The 21,174-nt window shown below is 40.9% G+C and overlaps 1 long non-coding RNA gene across 2 annotated transcripts in view; it reads right to left on the reverse strand.

Moving 5' to 3' along the window:
* The window catches only part of LOC125752275 (uncharacterized), a 132,792-nt gene that overhangs the window by 52,878 nt on the left and 58,740 nt on the right, over window positions 1-21,174 (reverse strand). The window contains exons 2-3 of one of the 2 annotated variants that reach the window (XR_007401374.1): window positions 16,324-16,465; window positions 14,014-14,116 (exon numbers count right to left, since the gene is read on the reverse strand). This is a non-coding gene — a long non-coding RNA (uncharacterized LOC125752275). The remainder of the gene's footprint in view (window positions 1-14,013; window positions 14,117-16,323; window positions 16,466-21,174) is intronic. The other variant, XR_007401375.1, reaches the window with a different exon arrangement.

A 21,174-nucleotide genomic window follows, 5' to 3' on the forward strand; every position in this document is an offset into this window, starting at 1 on the left:
CCTTGTTTTTTGATGACCTTGATAGTTTTAAGGAGTACTGGCTAGATATTTTGTAGTGTCCCTCAACTGGGATTTGTCTGATGTTTTTCTCATGATCAGACTGGGGTTACATGCTTTTGGGAAGAAGACTATAAGATGAAGCCATTCTCATCACATTAGATAAAGGGTACACAGGTCAACATGAGTTGTCACTAATGATATTGACTCTAATCATTTGGCTGAGACAGTGTGTGTCAGGTTTCCCCCGAACAAAGTTAGTTTTTTGTCCCTTTTTTTCTTACTGTACTCTTCTGAAGGAAGTCACTCTGGTCTATACTTTTGCCTTTTCCAGAATGTCATATATTTTGAATCATATAATGCATAGCCTTTTCATATTGGCTTCTTTTACTTAGCAACTTACATTTAAGACTCATTCATGTCTTTTTGTGGCTTGATAGTTCATTGAGAATCTTCCATTGTATAGATGTTTACCAAGGTTTGTTTATCCATTGACCTCTTGGTTGATTCTAGTTTGGGAAATCATAAATATAGTTGCTATAAACATTTCTATGCAGATTTTTTTGTATGAATATAAATTTTCAAAACAGTAACTTAAATTTTCAAATCAGTGAATATGTAGTTCAATCACTGAATGATGTAGTAAGACTACACCTATCTTTGTAAGAAAGTGCCAAACTATCCTCCAGTGTCTGTACTATTTTGCATTCCTACCAGCAATGAATGAGATTACTTTGTTGCTCTAGATCCTTATCTGCTACTGGTGCCAGTTTTTACATTTTAGCCATTGTAATAGATGTGTCATGTTGTCTCATTATTGTTTTAATTTGTAATTCTCTAATGACAAATAATGTTGAGTATCTTTTTACTTGTCAGTTTTCCATCTGTATACTTTCTTTGGTCAAGCAGCTGTTCAGATCTCTAGCCCTTTAAAAAATTTGATTGTTTTCTTGTTAAGTTTTAAGAGTTGTTTGTAGATTTTGGATATAAGACCTTTATTGGATATGTGTTTGGAAATATTTTCCCAGTTGGTAGCTTGTCCTTTGGTTCTCTTTATAGTGTTTTTCAGACAACAGAAGTTTTTATTTTAATGAAGTCTGATTTCTCAGTTTTTCTTTAAGAAATCATGCTTTGCATCATATATTTACAAACGCATCATCAAACTCAAGGTCACGTAGCTTTTCTTCTGTGTTTTAGTCTAACAGTTTTAAAGTTTTGTATATTACATTTAGGTTTATCATGCATTTTGAGCTCATTTTTGTAAAAGTGTAAGGTCTGGGACTAGGTTCACTTTTTAAATTTTGTTTTATGTACAGACTTCCAATTGTTCCAGCACCATTTATTGAAAAGCTTTCTCTGTTGCATTGCCCTTGCTCCTTTGTCAAAGATCAGTTGCCTATATTTGTCTGGGTCTATCTCTGGGTTCTCTATTCTGTTCCACTGATCTATGCATCTATTGTTTCACCAATGAACACAGTCTTGATTCCTGAAGCCTTATCATAAGTCTTGAAATTAGATAGTGTGAGTTTTCTGATTTTTTTCTTTTTTTTTAAGTTTTCCAAATTAGTCCAATGTATAGCCAATGTGCCTTGGAAGCAGCTGGGAATAGAAGGAAGAACATGGATTTTTAAAGTCAAGCAAACTTTGTTCAAATTCTTGGTCTGTAGGCAAGCCATTTGAAATCCTGGAGCTTCAGTTTTCTTTTCAGGAAATGGGGGGTTAAAATGCTTACTGGCAGGGGTTTTTGTTGTTTGTTTGTTTTTATAAAAGCAATTCCTTGGAAAACCCCAGCATAGGGATGAGCAAGCAGCAAATGAGTAGTCAAGATGAATTCCCTTTACTTCATTTTGAATGCTTTCTGGAGTGTTTTCTTAGTGTACCCTTAAACCATTTAATTCCAAATATTATCAAGGACTGGCATAGTTTATTATTATGAAATATCTCCCAATAGATGCATAAACATGTAAAATGGGTTATAATCCACATTTTTGCTACTCCTGGAAACTGGCTGCCTAGACTAAAAAAATAATCCTATTTGACGGTCTTTTTTAGAAGGAAGTGATTCATGTTGAGCCCATGGGGAATTAATTATGATCTATTTTTTAACGGTTTAGGGAAGGGATAGGAATTTACTGACTGCATGGAAACAATAATGAGAATAAGTAACAAATAGCACAAATGACTTAAAAAAAAAAAGGTGAGGAAAGTGCCTTTTTAAAAAATAAGGTAAACAGGAAAATGACCAGGAAGGACATATTTTTGAAGCAACAATAGGATCTCTTTATGATTATACCTTTGTACTTCTAAAAACTGGGCCATTGTTTGAGTACACATTTACATAAGTGAGATTATTAGGTTAAAAGTACAGGTTTCAAGATTTTGGTATAAAGTCTTGTTTTCTAAAACACACATCCTTTATTCTACAAAGTAAAAAAAAATACGTACACAAGCAAGAAAACAAGCAAACAAAAAACTAAAAGTCAGGAAAGGTGAGAAGAGAGAAAAATAAAAGAACTGCATTTATCCACTACATCTATGTCCCAAACTTCCTAGGAATTATACACATTTAAATAACTTAATCATCATGACAAAGTTAATACCATTCTCACTTCATAGAAAAGAACTGAAGTGTCAGAAAAGCTAAATAATGGGCTACAAAGCAGACAGTTCACATGGCCGAGCCAGGAATCCAAGTATGCCTCTAAACCAAGCACTCCAGCCCCATCTCAAACATCATTATACCATACTGCTCTGATTCTTTAACATCTCAAAAGGAGAAAGAGCGTGAGAAAATGTTTGACTTCTAAAAAAGATCCCCAAAGTGCCTAGGTATCTTATAAACTGGATCCTAATTTGTACTTATTTTCCTGTAGGGATATCCTAAGAATTCTGGTACTGCCTCCTATTGCAGGGCTGAAAGGAAAGGATTCTTTCATTTCTTGCAGGACACGGACAGGCCCATGTTCACAATGGCCTTCCCAAGACGGTAACCCTCCTCTGGCACATCCCCAGGAGTCATTAGTGAATCCCGGAGCCCTCCATGCCTGCTCTCAAAAGATCTGCCAGCCCAGCAGCAGCAGCAATAATGAGACTCGGCCACCGTGTAACAGATGCTGGTGATTCACCGGAGAGGGGGGCAGGTCTTGCTGTGCCTCCCCTTCCTGCCACAAACATGAAGCCCAACCAAGCTGCTCACAATAAAACTGACGACAAAACTCAAAGAAAAGAAAATGTCAGGGGTCAGAAGTGGCCACAGAAACCACTGTAGAACCCAATTAAAAGTTGGTCTTCTCCAGCTTCACTTGTGACAGGTATTTCTGTGTGCTTACCTGCTTTCTTTCCCTGAGGATGGGTGATGAGACATAAACCAGCAGAGTGGAAAACGCTGCCCCAAGAAAGGAACTGCTAGAGAATTCACAGTAGCAGGTGCAATGCAATGTAGGAGTAATTAAAGATATTGGAAGAGTAAACAACCTTCCGTCGTGTAAAGTAGAAGGAGATGGGGAAACTGGGGACTTAAATTTCAGAGACTTTATTCATAAGAGAGATATAAGGCTATCTTGTCACAGTCATGCTGGGAATCCCAGGTGGGAGAGTTTTAAAAACCAGTTGTCTAGGGTCTGATCCTCCATTTTGCTAGCCTAGAAACTAAATTTTGTCTACTTATTCAGAGCTACTCAGGTTCTCAGGGGCTTCCATGCTCACTGGGTTATAAGATCCCAAAACACAAACCAGAATGCCAAGGTGTGGTTATTGTTTTTCATTTGTAATATTTTTCATTTGTACCCTTTTATTTATAATAGTTGGGGGAAATTTGCTATTAATTATAATACTATTGCAGGGAATCATCCTGTATTGGTTAGCTATTGCTGTGTAACAGCCACACCCAAATTCAGAGGCTTCAGACAATTAGCATGTGTTTTTGCTCACACATCTAGGGTAGCAGGGCAGCTCTGCTGATCTGGGACAGGCTCAGCTGCTCTCTCCTGGGCTCACTCAGGCACTTGTGCTCACCTGGTGTTTGGGCCACATGGGCTGACTGATCTAACACATGGCTAGTATAGTCCAGCAACCTGCCAAAGATGTAAGAGTAAATGTTTCTTGTTTCTCATCATTGAGCAAGTTGGCCTAGGTGTGTTTCCATGGTGGTTATACAATGTTCAGACAGAGAAAGAGAGAGAGAGAGAGAAGTATTTATGGCCTCATGAGAGCTTAGGCTTAGAAGTAGCACATCATGACTTCCCCCACAGTCTGTGGCCACAACAAGTGACAAGCCAGCCCACGTTCAAGGGGTTAAGAAACAGTCTCTAGCTATTGACGAGATGAGTTGCCAAGTCACATACAGGATACAGGAAAGGTAATAATTACAGCTATTTCAGCACCAACCTTCCATACCTCCCTTTCTTAGGCTCTTAAATATTGAATTAATAAGCAGAGGCCATTTGATAAAAATAGAATCAAATATAACTGGATAGTGCTCAGGGGTTATTTCAACCAGGCTTCCAAAGAAGCTGATAAACTATACTTGCTCCAAACCCAGAATGTACCAAACACCAAATTGCCTCTTCCCCTCTCCTACCCCCTCAGCCTTCTCCCACACATCCTAAATGTCCATTTGGAAGTCATCTCTCAGAGTGGATTCTTTCTGCAGATGCCTGCCACTAAACTGTCCATTATGCATTGCTTTTTGCTGCCTTCAGTCTTATGGTGGCACCTGTTTCCACATAATAGATTTACTTCCTGTAGCTACTACAGTAACTAATATGTTTGTGTTTTAGTCAATAAAAATTTAATTGCTGCTAGAGGTGCTTCAGGAAGAGAGAGTAGAGAATATTCTCTCTTGTCTCCTGCCCCCTCCTTGGAGCAGAAAGGAAATGGTGCTCGTGGAATCTGGAAATAGAATTTTTTGTTTGTTTGTTTGTTTTTCTTTCATTAGCAGATTCTGTAATGACCACAAATTTATGGATGGTTTGTAACCAAGTGGAAGAGGCCAAATCTCTGTGGGCTGCACAGGTTTACTGCAATCTCAGGGAACATTTCCTGAAGTATCCTGGAACTGAAACCTATTTTGCAGAAATCCAAGGAGCCCAAACCCCATTAGAGTAAATTAGCATCTAAGTATTCAACATGGCTTTGGAATGAGTCTCTCTGTAAAGATGAGTTTTCTAGGTTACTATTTCATTACACAATGCCCTCCTTATGAGAGCCCAAGGGAGAAATTTCTCTCTGTTCTCAGAATGGGAAACAGTCAGGCTGCTTCTTAGTACCTGGGATGGTTTTGTGGTGGCTGTTATTACAGATACTGTAGATCACATATATGAAGGCATCTCCTTCTTCGGGCAGTTTAGCACCAAAAGTGAGACCCATCTGTAGAAAATCCATAAGACCTTTTGGTATGAATTTTAGACCTTAACCTCATACCTGACTTTGCCTTATCTTTCCTAGTTCTATACACTCTCCATTCTGCCTTCCTCACTCAATGATTGTTACGGTTGTTTTTTTTTTTTTTTCTATTTAAGATACTTTTTTTTTTTTCTAAGCAGGCTCCACACCCAGCATGGTGCCCAATGCTGGACTTGAACTCACAACCCTGAGATTAAGACTTGAGCTGAGATCAAGGGTCAGATGCTTAACTAACTGAGCCACCCAGGGGCACCTATTTAAGATACTTATTAAGCAGAACTAAATGCATTTTAGAGCCTACGAGACTAAAGAAGCAAACAAATACCAATTTCTCAAGAAAGCATAGTTTAATTTTTTTTGAATGCTTAAAAAATTTCTTTGATTTTATCTATCCTGATAAGGACTCTTTCTTTTTGATTTCAGATACTGTGGCCTGAGTTAATGATACTTCTCAATAGCTCAACATTGGTCTAAGAAGACCCTTCTCAGTTTCTTTCTTTCTTCCCTTTGATTTCACTGCTATTCCTCATCTATCCCAAGGCAACCATATCAACGTGTTTAATGCAATCTGTTCTGCTACCCTGTGTTCTTATACAACATATAGTTTTATATGCATGAATCTTAATGGTATGTAACTATAGTTATAAACCTCAATCTGTTTCTTTTTCATTCAGCCCATGTTTTTAAGATTCATATATTTTGCTAAGGGTACATCTACTCTGTTACTTCTCTCTGCTGAAGAGCATGAACCCAACACATGTGGCCTCTCCACTCCCCAAACTACCTCCAATACCCTCCCTGCACCACCACCACCCCCGACACACACACAAATATTCTGTGAGGACAATCCTTATATCCAGGATGAACAGTTTTAAGAGTGAAAGTGTGCTATCAGTAATTCCACAAGGACAGCAGATATATACTGTAATTGTCCTAGGCAAGACAAAATGCCTTGTCACCTTACTCATTTAGGATCCTCATGAACTCTGTGAATACCTTCTTGATATATACCCAAGAGTGGATTTGCAGAGTCAGGAAGTATACACAGGCTTAATCTGCTATCATGACCAGAGCCCCCTGCAGGATTTCTACACCAGTTTAAACTCCCATCAGCAGCGCCTGAGGGCTCCCATGCTCCCATGTCCCTGCCCCTGTCACTTGGCAGTATCCTGATTTTGCCAGTCTAGTATATGTAAAGAGATACCTCATTGTTAATTTAACTTGCATTCTTTAATGAGTTTGAGCATCTATCTCTTCATGTTCTTGTTAGATTTTTCTATTTATCTTTTCTGTGAATTTTGATCTTGTATCTTAGCCCATTTTCCATTGAGGTATTTGTCTTGCTGATTTGCAGAAGATGGTACTTTTTCTAAAGTGAGCATACATTTCTTTGTCTTCTTAAACTGTATAAACACCATAACTATCCTTTCTTGCAGAATTAGGGTCACATGATGAGCATATGGATTGCTGGGGTTATAAGATGCTATGAAACAGTTTGATAAGTACAAACAAATTGTAGTGGACTAAATGGCGTCTCCCCCTCCAAAAAAAATTTCATATATTGAAAATCTAACCCACAATGTGACTATATTTAAGATGTGGCTTTAAATGAGGTCATATGTGTGGGATCCTAATCCATGAAGGCTTGTGTCCTTATAAGAGAGAGACATCAAGTAGGTGGTATGCACAGAAAAGTTTACTCTAGGTGGGACTTCAAGTCAGATACAGGTAAAAATATTAAATGCATTTAAATTACTTTTCTCTTTGGGCACTTGGAGGCATCAGAACTTGCTGTTTGACAGTTGAAATGCTTTATACAAATTAACCAGTGATGCCATTTCCAGGAAATTTTTCAGGATATAGGCTGTTTTCAGAAATCAGGTATTTCTTCCTCTGGAAAAAAAATCAGTGAATTCTTCTTCAACTTCATGATTTCCTTTTTCTTTTTTCAAGATTTTATTTATTCATGAGGGACACAGAGAGAGAGAGGCAGAGACACAGGTGGAAGGAAAAGCAGGCTCCCTATAGGGAACCTGATGCAGGACTCAATCCTGGGACCCAGGGATCATGACCTGAGCTGAAGACAGATGCTCAACTGCTGAGCCACACAGGTGCCCTTCCTTTTTTAAACTTATTTTCCAAAGTAATGTCCTTCCCTGATACCACCAAGTTTCCTAGAGAAAAATATATGTGGCTCAAACACCTTGTTGTTCTTAAAAACTTTTTGCTTTTGCAATTTACAATGTCCAAAAACACTGGAGGGTCTAGGATTTTTCCAACTAGGAAGAGTTTGTCATAGGCCCTGTAGATGGCTTCAGGGACACTGCTAATTATCGTGCTATTTGTTTGTTACCTGCAACATGTCTAATGCAAACGTTGTGATCAGTTCCTACGAATGTGTAGGGAACTAGCTACAAGCTGCCATCATAAACCCTACTAGAAATTATTTATAATACCTAATGTAACACCATGTGGCAGCATTCCACAGAACTGAGCTTATCCTGCTGGACTATTCCCTATCAGACTTCAAATCTCTAAGTAACCAAACCTTCTTCAGAACTCCTTTGAAGCCCTAATGCATGCCCTGTATTTCTACAGAGGTTAATAGAACTTGGCCCAACTTTTCCTCAATGGTCGCCTCCTCCACCAGCACCATCACCACCTCCACTCACACTGGAGAGCTGACTTCTGGTCCTTGGAGGGGGGTGCACTCACTTAATCTTCAGATACCCAAAGGACTCTTTACCTGTTTCCCATTGTGGTATTGCTTTTTCCTTTTTCCTTCTCCTTGCCATTGTATTTATTTTTCACTATTATTGTAATATCCTGCTGTTTATAACCTCAGAGCCACTCTGCTGTCCTTATCTGTCACTCCTATTCATAGATGTTCACCTTGTCTTCTTTTCTATGTCCTTTTCCTGTTGCTTCTCTCATGCTCCCTGGCATTTGGATGAGCAGAGCATCCATTCATTCTCATTGGCCCAATAGAGCAGGTCTCCTTCCACCTCCTGAAATTGCTTGTGTAAGCTGTGTGTGCACGTGTGTGTGCACATGTGTGTGTTTTCCTGGAGTGAGGATGTAGAAGACCTATGGATGACCTACACACCTAACAATTCCCAATTCATATGTCCTTGACGTCCTTTACCACAGAGGCCGAGAAGCTGAAAGTTTTCAATTTGCCAACTTCCCTTATTTTGACCAATGACAAGGAAAATATCCTTTCTTGAATAAAAAGCAAAGAGGAAAGTCCTTTACTCTTCATTCTTTCCTGTGATTCTTGTGGATAAAAAGCACAGACATAAGTAGCCAACCAGCAAACATGAGGCTGTCAGCCTGAGAATGAAGGCCTATACATTTGGTAGAAAGGGCAGAAAGTTAAGAGTTTTAAATCTCTAATAGTATCCTTGCACCCCCATCCAGCTCTGGACAGTCTACCTTCACACATATTTTTACATATTATGAAATAAACATACACACAATTTTAAAGAGGAGAAGTAAAAATATCAACAGAAATTCTAAAATTTTCTTCCTGTTCCCTGATTGCTTTGTTATATGCCCTAGAGGCAAGCATCCTATTTTGGAGGCCTCTGCTAAATAATCAAGGTACTGCTATTAACAGAAATCAGTAAAAGTTAAAACAGCAATGACAAAGAAGGGGGAAAATACCCAGAAAAGTATACTCTAAGATAAGGTGGTAATGTTCACTCATTTTTGTTTTATATGTAAATGACTAGAAGGACATACATAGCATGCTAATGGTGGTAGTTTTAACTTACTGTATGTTTGAGCCCTCTTCATCAACCATGTACTAATTGGCAGTGAGAAAGACGAAGAAAAAGAAGTGATATTTTAAATCTCCTATTAGTTCAATACAGGCTTTTCCCCCTCCCTTCCCAAATTTACTTTTCCTTCCAGGTACCCTTGTCAGGGTGCTGAGCGATCTCCAGCCAGGCAGGTGTGGTGAGGACTAGAGAGGAGGGTACATGGCCTCCAGCCTACTCTAGGGTGGGGGGGGAGGGTTGGAAAAAGGAGAATGAGTGTCCCACAAAGCACCACCCTTTTGATGAGGAAACCCTCCCACATATCAGGGGGGTTTTCCCATGTCTCATTCCACCTACCACTGAATTGTCCCAATTCTATCCTGTCATAGAATGATGGGCATTTAGCCCTGGAACACCATCTAGCCCACTCCTGCCTTTTCAGAGACAGAAGAGCAAGCTCTGAAAGTCAAGGGTATGTCCAAGGTCAAAGAAGACATGTAGGCAGCAGAGTGGGGATCAGAACCCATTCAACTGGTAACAACCACCATCACTACCCACCCTGATCACCTCAGGAGATCCTTCTTACAGGTTGGGCATTGCCCCAAGTGCCATCTACATAGTCTCTTACCCTTATAAAAGCCCTACACAAGGTAGGTGTTGTCCCCTCCATTTTGAAGTTGAAGAAACTAAGGCTCAGACAGATCATGTGGTTTTTCCAAGGCTAGAAGGAAGCAGAACCAGGAGTTGAACCCAGCGCTGTCTAGCCCTTTCTACCACTTCCGCTGATTCAAGACAGGACAGTGTTTTCCGATGTTACACATTTGCCTACAACGCAGTTTCCCATAATTCCTCTAGAGGGGTCCTCAGCTACTGGAGTCTCAGGAAATCATTTCAGTACCACCTTCCTCTCCCCTTGGGTGCAAAGAACGCCTCCTGAATGAGCCTATTCTCTCAGCAGCTGGTGATATTTGATTTGATTAACACCCTGGGACCTATCACCAGACGTAAAGATGATGTCTAATTAATTGCTTACATTAAAGAGCTGGCACGTCTTGCATTCGGTTCACACTTCCAGCTTCAATCATGTTTTTGCTTCAACAATAATATTTACATGATTAGCAAATAGTCGAGTCATACTCCAGCATGGACCTAAGCTGGGTGTGGGACTTCCCTAAGCAGATGTCCTTGACAGGTGTAAAGAAATAGGCTTTTTTTTTTTTTTTTTTCCACAGCAAGAGCCATGAGCAAGTTCTTCTGCTGGTTTTTCAATAAAAGAATCATGATTGGATTAACAAATATTCATTGAACACTGACCTATTCTATGTCAGTCATTCCATTTGCAAGGCCCTGTGGGGGCCAAAAAGAAGTGCAGTCACTGAGAAGTCACATTAGACTTAACTGTGTTTTCTTTCCTTTCTTCTTCTTTTTTTGTCCCAGATGTAGATTCATAGATTAAGAAAAGACACTCTGCATTAGACATGTGAAGTTTCAATAGGCATTTGCTGAGCTCTCCAGAGATCTTATCAAGCAAGAGGAGGGAGAGTTTGTGATGTGAGATGACTCCAGGGATGTGAGTAGAGGTCAAGCTGAAAAGAGGTGATGTGCCACCGTACTATCCTATGTAGTATCTTTAATCAGAACATGGATAAGGACACAGAAAAGCAAGATTCTATCTTCTGACAACAGGAAATTGGAAGGGATAAGGCAGCATTTTGGATGACAAAGTTCTTGACAATGGGCCAAATTCTAACATCATGAAATTGAAACAAATATCCCAGAACCACCAGACAGAGGGAAGATGTGGCTTTGTGCAAAAGGCTTGGTTGAGATCAGCCACAAGCTTAACACAAGACAATGGTGTGACGTGTGCTCCCAAGTCACTAATGTACCCATTTGACTGCATTTGTGAAGTATCTACACTTAGGATCGGAGAGACTTGTTCTAATTTTCCCTAGTCCACCCACCCTCATGCAGTGCATTCAGCTCAGCTGTAAGAAGGTTGACCGTACACCATATTCTACTCAGGACGCTTTTTAGAATGAAAGGATTTTCAGGTGTAGATTAAGCCTGGAAAATAGGCATGAACAAAGACTCCTAGACAAACTGGAGTCTATGTTGCTTAGTTGTAAGGGATTTAGACAGATTGGAGGGTGTTCCAGAGCAGAGGCTTGAGGATGGGCAGGCCTCAAAAACAGATTAAAAAATAGATCTATCTTTGAAGAAAGAGATGGTGAGTCTGAAAAAGAGCAGTGTAAGGTTTATAGGAGAGCTACTATCAGAAATTATAAGGGCAGCATGTAGATGAGAGAGGGACCTGGGGGCTATAGGTCCTGAGGGGTTCTACTCTCGGGTAGCCAAGTGACCTCCAATAGGAAAGATTTTTTGAAAGCATGCCTGGCTATATCCATCAGTTCCTCGTTCACATGCCTACCTAGTTCCTCAAAAAATCCACTAAGGGGGACCTGGTGGCTTAGTTGGTTAAGCATCTGCCTTCAGCTGAGGTCATGGTCCCAAGGTCCTGGGAGAGAGCCCCACTCCAGGCTCCCTCTCCCTCTGCCACTTCCCCTGCTTGTGTGCACACACATGCTTGCTCTCATTCTCTCTCTCTGTCAAATAATAAATAAATAAATTATAAAAAAAATTCCACTGAAATAGCAATACTTCCTTCTTAGTGAAACCAAGCTGGTTTTCTTCAAAAACATTATTATTATGTAAATATATGGTGGTGGTTCTGTCTTTTTTCAAAGAGAACTTATTTTATGGAAGTTAGACACACATTGACCTTTGACCCCGGGCCCCCTCTGTAGTTTTAGGTTTTATATACGCTTTGCAGGAAACTATTGAAAGGAGAACTCTTTCCAGGATTGTCCTTTGTACAGACCAACACAAATACCATATTATACTGATGTAAGACACTAACGGTCATGAGATGCATCACTATTAGCTGCCATTAATAAAGAGGAAAAAAAAATCCACCAACTCAACTATATCCCAAGCTCCTTCATATCTGACTTGTCCCTTTCAACTCAGAACTGGCATGTTGTTCCCATTTTCCACATGATATTTGTGTCTGTGTCATCAAGAGCATCAAGAATGTAGTATTTCTTTAAAAAAAAAAAAATCCACTATTTTCTCCAGAATTTTCTTCCAACAAGTAATACTTGATGTTACTTTTTTGATCTAACCAGCAAATGACAACAGTAGGTTTTCAGACAACAATGAGGATTTTATTCTTTCTTCAAATAGTCCTTGAATTGTTTGCTGACTGAAACTGTGAGGGACACTGTCCACTTCTGCCACCATGAATAATAACAAAATCTGTTCTGCATGGACAATGGCTGCTACCTCCCACATGGCACCTGGTCAACAGATGCTTGGGATATTAGAATGGAGGTCTGGATGTAGAGTAAAATCCAGTAACTCAATCTACCTGGGTCCTTCTGTCCTGGATTCTTACACCCTTTACCTGATCCTGTGATAACCTCTATTAGTTCTTTACACTAGCTAAGAGTCTTCTCAAAAGCTCTCCTGGGTTGTCCTCATTTCACTTGATGCCCAACCATTCTACTTTGGAAGTATTCCTAATTTTTTCAGTTCAGCTAGTCTTCCATTTTATGCCCTTCAGCTGGTGGAAGACAAAGCAAAAATGGGAAGGTCAACCAAGATTTTGCATCTCAAAAGAAGGCATGCTTTATCTCTGCTTTTATGAAGAAGAGCTATGCAGCTTGATGGTATAGAGATAGTTCTTAGCTCTGGCCATGAAGCAAAATAATTTGTTAAGATTTTTAAAATCTTTTTCCAGGGGTGCCTGGGTGGCTCAGTTGGTTAAGTGTCTGCCTTCGGCTCAGGTCATCATCCCAGGGTACCGGGATCCAGTCCCTTGTCAGGCTCCCTGCTCAGCGAGGAATCTGCTTCTCCCTCTGCCCCTCCCCCCTGCTCATGCTCTCTCTCTCAAATAAATAAATAAAATCTTTTTTAAAAAATGTAGGTTCCAGTGGGCTATCCCAACATCCACTGACTCAGACTCTCAGGATTAAGGACAGAATTGAGGGAATTGCACTTGTACTTTTAAAAAGAGTTTCACAGATTGGTGTGATACGTCATGTAGGTTATACACCATTAGGAGGAGGAGGACATTAGGCATTTTCCAGCTCATGCAGGGACAGCTGTCCTGACATACATGAACACAAATGTGCAGCTCTAAGTGTGCTGCAAAAAACAATTCCTATGGATGGACCTCAATTCTATTCAAACCATAATATTCATACCATTCTGTATTCAACCTGATTGAACCAAGGGGTGGTAGGAAGGATATTGCCATGATCGGGTGTGGGATGGGCATGGCAAAAGCACTGGTAGGAGACAAAGGATGAGATTTTCCTTTTTCCAACCTTCCAGCCTTCCCAAATGCTGCCTGGTCTAAGGCCATGTGGGGGTGGGGGGTGGGGGGTGGGGCGCTCATCCTCCATTCTCTGTCCACAGCTTTGCAGAACCATTTCAGGAACAAAACAATTTGGGCATAATTCTTGTTCCCCGATTTGGGGATTGTCTGTAGCCTTAGAGTGCAAGGTTGTAGTAATGAGGGCCTACCCTCAGAAAATATGATCTGCCAAATCACTGCACAAAAGGACACCGGAACACATTTTTGTGGCTGTGGGAGAGCCCTGACATCCTCTTCTTAACCACCTCCTTTTCAGCAAACATTTTCTGAATTTTACATAAGTATTAAGAACCCACTGCTCCCATCTTGTCTAGGGTCAGTAAATAACTGTTGATTCTACATTTAGCACTGTGGCCTTTTAATTGTGCCAGGGAATTCCGAATGCCGTTTCTACACCAAAGCCCAGCTCACCTCTGACCTCTCAGATCCAGGAACCTCTTGCTTACATCCAAGCAAGAGTCTAAGAGTCGTAGTCTCCTATGAATTTCTTTTCTTTCTGGGCCTAAAGCAGGGGCTGGAGGTAAAAATGCAAGAGGTACAAATCATTGTAAATCAGTGCTGATGGCTGAAATGAATATTTATACTGTACTTAATGCTTATTCTCTTGCTACCATGTATTGAACACACATTATGTGCCAGGCCCTTTATCTATATTCTCTCATTTACTCCTCACCACAAGCTATGAAGTATGCTGCACTGTCCACCCTCGTGACAGAAACAGGCTCAGGTTAAGCAGCACCCCCAAGGTCATGCAACAAATAAGGGCTGAATTCAGGAATTAATCCCAGATCTTATTCAAAGCTAAAGCTCTTTCAAACACTGATTGTGTTGGAAAGGCAGTGAGGAAAAAATAATATAGGACTAATGGTTGAGTAGATGGATAGACCAATAAATATGTCATAAACACATAAATACACATAGATACATGAATATAATAGAGTCTATCATGCAAGCGAGGTGGTCGTTACATGGGTATTCAGTGAGTGATTCTTCCACTGTTTCATGTTTGAAAATGTTTGAAATAAAGCGTTGGGGTGAAATAGAAAAGCAGTGAGAGAATCAAAGCCATGCCAATTAAACATTCTTTCCAGGATCTGTCTCATGTTTCTATAATTATGTGTTTCAGAAATTTAAATTTAGTTAGACAACTATGTATTGAAGCTTTCTGATGTACCAGGCACCAAAATACCTGGCAGCCTAGGATGCTACATTCATGGTAGGTGCTGTGAGGACATAAAACAGAACCCCAGAAGGGTTCACACACAGAGCTGACGCTAACTCAACCTATGATCCAAAGCTAACTTTGATAAGGGGCTATAATCAATGTGTGAAGTGCTGAAGGAACACAAGGATGGAGAGGTCTGGAAAGGTGCCTGGGAACAGATGCAATTTGAATTGTGCCTTGGAAAAAAACAGGGAAGAAGTCAAGAGGCCTAAAATGAGTTTACTCAAAATACTTCTGACCCTAAACATGTGGGATTCCCCCGCCACACACACCCCCCAACCAATTCTCCAATACCAACTGGGTGTCCTGCAATTCAATTCATTTCTGACACTGTCTGGACTTAGTCAGAGCCCACAGTGTCCCAAGACTGCCCTTACTTCAGAGGCCAGTTGAAGGCTGTGGATTCTCTGTTACCACTCGGGTGGCACTTCTGAGCACCGGGGACTCATTTTAACCCTTGCCTGCTGGGCTGACGCCTTCAACCTCTGGAGAGCCTTCAGACTGCCTGTACCTTGGACACCACTTAGCCAGGTCTGTTCTGGGGTTTGACAGTCTTTGAGTTCTATAGGAAAGTGAGTGATACACCTACTACTTTCTGCCAGGTTGCTGGACACACAGCCTCTTTCCAGAGGAGGAGAGAGGCCACCAGATCCCAAGGGCCTTCTCTGCTTCTCCTCTACCCTGCCATTTTCTTTCCCTCCTCCTCACCTCCTCTCCAACAGCTGAGAGCTCCTGCCCCATCACCGCCCCTGAATCTAGACCCTTCCCTGCCTCCCTGCCTGTTTACCTGCAAAACTTCACGTTCTACTAGAGGCTAGAAGCTCTGCTCCAACTCATTATATAATTACTATGCCAAGTCCCTTTAGGGTCTTGAAAATTAAAAGCCCATTTTCACCTCTATTTTTTTGGTAAAACTCCTTTATTCCCTGATATAATAAATGATGCCTAAAAATGAGGCTTGGATGGGGGAGAAAGGGGAGGAGGCAGAGGCAAGAGCAACTGCCAGAGAGAGAAAATCAGTTAATACTGTAAAGCTATCATTCTGCCAGTGTCCTCACCACTGCCTGTAAATTTGGTTCCTCTCTTGAGCAAAGAGGCAAAGGCTCTACTCCACACCCTCCTTTCGGTTCTTATGTCTCAGAAGAATTTTGCTTCCACGTGACCTGTTCTCAACTAGAGGTTGAATCCCAAGGTGACCCTAATTCCAAAAGAAGATGAATCTCACACCTCGAGAGTTGCCTTGGTCTTAGTTAACCGCTGACTCTCTGGAGGTTTTCTCAAGAAACGTAGCAGAAGAAACCCCAAGCTGCTAATCACCAAAGTGTACAACAGTTTAGAAATATAACGATTTGCTGATGTTAATTGAATGGCCGGTGTGCCTGATGGATATTCTGTGAACAGTTATAACACGAGACCCTTCATTTGGGGCCCTGTGCTTCATGAATTTCCTGTGCCAATAATCACCACGGGGGAGTCAGTATTTCCCAGACTGCTACCTGGCCACGCGTGCCTCATCTCTTGCCCCACTTGCTGAAAATTTCCATTTGCATCCCTGTGGCATGCCTTCCATCTAGATCCTTTCTTCAGTTTATTTCTCTCTCTGGTTCATATGACAGTCTTCTATATCAACCATGGGGCCTGAAAGAGAAATTACTTGTCAGTTTAAAAAATCTTGAAGTAAAAATCCAGATATTTGAGGAAAATATAATTTGATTCTTTTCTCCACCAACTTCCCATCCCAAATGGGACCTCGTTTCTAGAACATAATTCTATATTAGAAAGGCTCCTTTTTTTTTTTTTAAGATTTTATTTATTCACGAGAGACAGGGCAGCCCCAGTCGCAGCGGTTTAGCGCCGCCTGCAGCCCGGGCCATGATCCTGGAGACCCGGGATCGAGTCCCACATCGGGCTCCCTGCATGGAGCCCGCTTCTCCCTCTGCCTGTGTCTCTGCCTCTCTCTCTGTATGTCTCTATAAATAAATAAAATTAAAAAAAAAAAGAATGTATTCACAAAAGACACACAGAGACGCAGAGACAGAGGGAGAAGCAGGTTCCTCGCAGGGAGCATAATGTGGGATTTGAACCCAGGATCACGTCCTGAGCCAAAGGTAGATGCTCAACTGCTGAGCCACCCAGGAGTCCCAAGGCTCCTGGTTTCAAGTGAATAAACACCCATAGGGCCTATCTCCCTCCATAAACCCATACAGGTAAGGGTCAGAGATATCTCTTCCCATTAAGTAGAAATTTTCCTTGTCACAAATTAGAATCCTCCCCTGTGTCTGTAGATTTATCAGCAAACTTGGTCACAATGGTCTTATTAATGGTGATTGGGAACAATAGGTTATTCCTTCCTGCTACAAAGGCTGCTCAAATTGGTTCAAAATGACAAACCTGTTAAAATGAACCTTCCTTAGGCCAATACTGTGTCTCAGAAAAAAGTGTAAGGGGAAGGTTTGGAGTGGGATGGAACCGACATTTCTATGCTTTAAAGGGAATATTCAGCAGCATGTGGCTTCACCACCTTATTCATAAACAATACCCAGAAGAAATACTGACCTGAAATGCATGGAGTCTTTGTTCACTTTTACCCGAAGAGTTGAATATCAATTATTCAATTAAACTTTTATTATTTAGTGAAAATAACACAAATGCACAGAATCATTCAGGGAGTATATGTGTGCTCAATACCATACCCTCCTCTCCATGCCTCCTTTCCATCAGCGATGGAGGAAGCTTCCATTTATTTCAAGAATACAAATTTAGATCATTGATCAATAAATGCTAATATCATACACATAATGCATTGATTGGGCTTTGCAGTTCTGAAAACAATAAATCACCAAGAGCTGACACAGTGATTATTTTAAACAAGATCCAGAAATATATTTATTTAAATTGGTTGCTGACCACACACCTCCACTGTCTTCTTGGTACTGGACAAAACACACAGGAAACTTCTCTCTCAACATTTGCCCCCCAAATAATTCGCATGCTTGCAAAAATAAAAAAAAAAATCCCTCACCTAACCAGACATTTTCTGAGAAACACATGCAATCTTTTTAACTCAAGGCAACATTCATATTTGTTATACATTTTTCAGCTCCTCTGAAGACTTCAATAAAGCACGAACCCATGTGCCTCACTCAGTTGGACCGACTTAAAGGAATATGAGGCAAGAATCATCCACATGTAGAGTTAAACAATGTAATTTTCCAAGTATACACCCGCTGGGAGAATCAATAACCTCTTCTCAAACTAGCAAATTGGTTTCAAGTATTTGGTTCACTGGTTCCATCCAACAACCACAAATAAGAGGCCACCTCCCAAATGAAAGAGAAGGGGTTATAAATCCTGGTAAATTTGTTCTCATCAGAATTCCTGTGCTTTTCTACCGCAGAGATGGTATTTGCAAAACTCTTTGGAAAGAACACTGGGTTTAATTTCAGGCAATCCTCTTTGTTGGGATTTTAACAAAAAAGCTTTTGCAGAGTACTCTATCTCATTTCATGAAAACTCATGCCATGTAGTTGTTTAGATAATTTGGTATTCTCTGGATTTTAGATTTTTTTTTTTAACATTACAGCCAGATTATTCTTTCTAAAAGAAAACTCATATTCCCTAGAAAGTTTTAGGTGAAGTAGCTGGCCCTTCTATGGAATGATGAGCTCTGAGAATATTAGTCAGAAAACCTGGTCCTATGTTCATGTCCCATATTCTCAGGCAAGGAATCTGTGTTTCCTTTTTTCCTCCCTTCCTGTCTTCTCATTCCCTGAGCACCATCGACTTTCCTCTTCAGTCATCAATATCTAGCATCACTTCCACAAATCGACTTCACTCTCCTGCTCTCTGAGGGCTTCTGTAACAATCTTTCTGCCTTTAGACTAAACTCCTTTCCTTTTCTTCCCCTCAGGATAGAATGCTCATGCAGAAATTCTAGCCCAAAGTACACCACTTCTTCTTCTACTTTTACTTCTCCTTCTCCTTCTCTCTCTCTCTCTCTCTCTCTTTAAGTAGGCTCCACACTCAACATGGGGCTTGAACTCACAAGAGTGGCATGCTCTACTGACTAAGCCAGTCAGGCACTCCACCAAAGTATGACTACTTCTATGTTCTAGAAAGGTCTTTGTCTAGCAGGGTAATTGTGTCTTCTGCTTAAATGCACACACTTTTAAAGAGACATATGCAAAGGGAAATGAAAAGGGACCTACCCTAGCCAGTCCTAGCAATTATTCCCTTGAATAGTCCCCAAGGCTGCTCTCCATTCCCATCTGCCCAGTCCCATGCTCACCATCAGAATGACTGACTTTACAACATATCTCTCAGAGTATCTTTGCTCCACTGGTAATTAGAGTCCTCTCTCCTTCATACTGCTTGTATCCCCTCAAGACACAAGATGCTTAGGAGATGTCAGGACTTAAAACTATTGTTTTAGAGACACTATGGGTCAAAGGGGACTTTTCAGGCTGGCCTAAGAATCCTACTAACATTAATTATATTTTATCTACTGATAACCTTACACCCCTACTTATAAAAGGATTTTAGCATTATTAATAATGTTGTTCATTATGAGCCTGGTATTTAAGAGAAACCATGAGTTATGAACAACTGAACTATAAAACCAATCTTTGAAAAATAGTATTGAGAAAATTGGAGGCTACTTTTTTTGGGGAGGTGGTGGGTTTGCATGATTTTTTCTTTCCTTTATCTTTTCACATATTTATTAATTCATTAAATATTTGTTGATCAACTTCTTAGGGGCTGGGACTAAAACAACAGTCTGAAGCAGAGATTTCCTGCACCCATGGAGCTTACAGCCCTACAGAGTAGAAAGACAACTGAACAAGGAGAAAAGGGAAAGGAAAACTGCATACCTAGGATATGTGGTAGAAAGAATGGGTGTGCAGTGCTCTGCTAGAATTAACTGGTCCAGTCAGAGAAGCCAAGGAGAACGGGGCAGAGTGGCAGAAAAGAAGGGTCCAGTAGAGGAAACAAGATGTGCAAAGGCCCCATAGTGGAGGAAGCTTGGTGGGGCAAGGAAATGAAAAGAAGGCCACACAGAAGCACGGGCAGGGAGAGGAGTGGGAGCAGATGAGGCTGAAAGCTGGACAGTGGCTGGGCCTTACACGGCTTTATGGGCCAGAGTAAAAGAAAGCCTCTGCAAGTCTTACCTGGAAGAGGTGACACATTGGGCATGGTTAGACGACCACTCTGGTCACAGTGCGGAGAAACACTGGTGGCTTGCAGGAGTCCACTTACAGAGGTCATTGCAGGGGTCCTCATGAGAAATAAGGGCCACTCAGAGTGGACAGAGACAGGCTGAAGAGATTGTTAGGTGGGAAAACAGGCAGATTTGGTAATGGGTTGGATGGCTGGATAGGATGGTTGAAGTTGAGGAAGCACAGAACCATGACTCTGGTTCCCTGTGTATTTTATTTTAACTATTTGATCCTTTGTTTTTATCATTGACTCTTGTCTATGATTTTAGGCACGTACTCTTTTTCTCTATTTGTGCTCATACTTCACCTTGAAGGAAAAATCCCCTACTCCTTCAAAAAACTAACAACGCACAATGCCCCCTGCACATTATTCTACCGAGCCCCTTACACCCCTTTTGAATACAATTTGTGATGGTTTGGGTTTATAGGTATGGTTTTTTTTTTTTGGGGGGGGGGTCAGTTAATAGGTTTTCAACTAAATTTGGTCTCTCTTCCTTATCTAATTTTTCCACATAGTAGGATTTCCTTCACTGAAATGAGAAATCTGAAATTTTGATATAGTGGGGGAATATTTTTTTAGTCACCAAAAATTGAAACTGACCTGCACCAACTTTAACCCAAAAAGAGATTTAGAGAATAGCACAAGAGTGTCTCAAGAAACCAAATGGGGAATGGAACCGAGATTAGAGGTGGGCTGAATCTCTCTAGAATTTCTCTCCATATTCCATTTGCTCTTCTCTATACAATGGCCTCAGTCTGCGTTTGGAAGTCTAGATTTCTCCAACCTTTAATCTATAGGATGGCTCTGTAGCAGCCCCTGTATTTACATGCTCTGGGTTTAGCCACAGAGACTGACTCTCAGTCTTCCAGTGTCTCAACTCTAAATCTCAAGGATGGGAATTTAGCCAGCTTTGGTCAGGTGTTTGACCCTGGTCAATGAACTATGGCTGTGGGTGGGTGGGTGGGTGCAGGAATTCAGGGAAAAAACAGCCAATGCCAATTCTGAGTTCCCAGAGAAGGGAGAATTGTTATGGACTTGGCAGACACCCCATATAGAGGAGGGAAACAATAGCTCTTTTGCTTCAGAAACATGTATTAAGCACCAACTATGTTCCATGGTCAGTCTAGGCC

Source organism: Canis lupus, chromosome 1 (assembly GCF_003254725.2).
Source record: "Canis lupus dingo isolate Sandy chromosome 1, ASM325472v2, whole genome shotgun sequence".
Taxonomy (NCBI): domain Eukaryota; kingdom Metazoa; phylum Chordata; class Mammalia; order Carnivora; family Canidae; genus Canis; species Canis lupus.